Source organism: Bison bison, unplaced genomic scaffold, assembly GCF_000754665.1.
Source record: "Bison bison bison isolate TAMUID 2011002044 unplaced genomic scaffold, Bison_UMD1.0 scf7180017857650, whole genome shotgun sequence".
Classification (NCBI taxonomy): Eukaryota; Metazoa; Chordata; class Mammalia; order Artiodactyla; family Bovidae; genus Bison; species Bison bison.
In genome coordinates, this window is record NW_011488223.1 from 29,954 (window position 1) to 30,790 (window position 837).

General features: G+C 40.4%; 1 protein-coding gene across 1 annotated transcript in view; it reads left to right on the top strand.

The window, feature by feature from the left end:
* Positions 1-837, top strand: part of LOC105003669 (alpha-2-macroglobulin-like) — a 60,527-nt gene that overhangs the window by 11,578 nt on the left and 48,112 nt on the right. The window lies entirely within an intron of this gene.

Consider the following 837-nt stretch of genomic DNA (forward strand, 5'->3'; position numbering starts at 1 on the left):
CTGAAGCCTGGCTTGGAGAATTTTGAGCATTACTTTACTAGCGTGTGAGATGAGTACAATTGTGTGGTAGTTTGAACATTCTTTGGCATTGCCTTTCTTTGGGATTGGAATGAAAACTGACCTTTTCCAGTCCTGTGGCCACTGCTGAGTTTTCCAAATGTGCTGGCATATTGAGTGCAGCACTTTCACAGCATCATCTTTCAGGATTTGGAATAGCTCAACTGGAATTCCATCACCTCCACTAGCTTTTTTCGTAGTGATGCTTTCTAAGGCCCACTTGACTTCACATTCAAGGATGTCTGGCTCTACGTCAGTGATCACACCATCATGATTATCTGGGTTGTGAAGATCTTTTTTGTACAGTTCTTCTGTGTATTCTTGCCATCTCATCTTAATATCTTCTGCTTCTGTTAGGTCCATACCATTTCTGTCCTTTATCAAGCCCATCTTTGCATGAAATGTTCCCTTGGTATCTCTGATTTTCTTGAAGAGATCCCTAGTCTTTCCCATTCTGTTGTTTTCCTCTATTTCTTTGCATTGATCGCTGAAGGCTTTCTTATCTCTTCTTGCTATTCTTTGGAACTCTGCATTCAGATGTTTATATCTTTCCTTTTCTCCTTTGCTTTTCACTTTTCTTTTCACAGCTGTTTGTAAGGCTTCCCCAGACAGCCATTTTGCTTTTTTGCATTTCTTTTCCATGGTGATGGTCTTGATCCCTGTCTCCTGTACAATGTCACGAACCTCCATCCATAGTTCATCAGGCACTCTATCTATCAGATCTAGGCCCTTAAATCTATTTCTCACTTCCACTGTATAATCATAAGGGATTTGATTTAG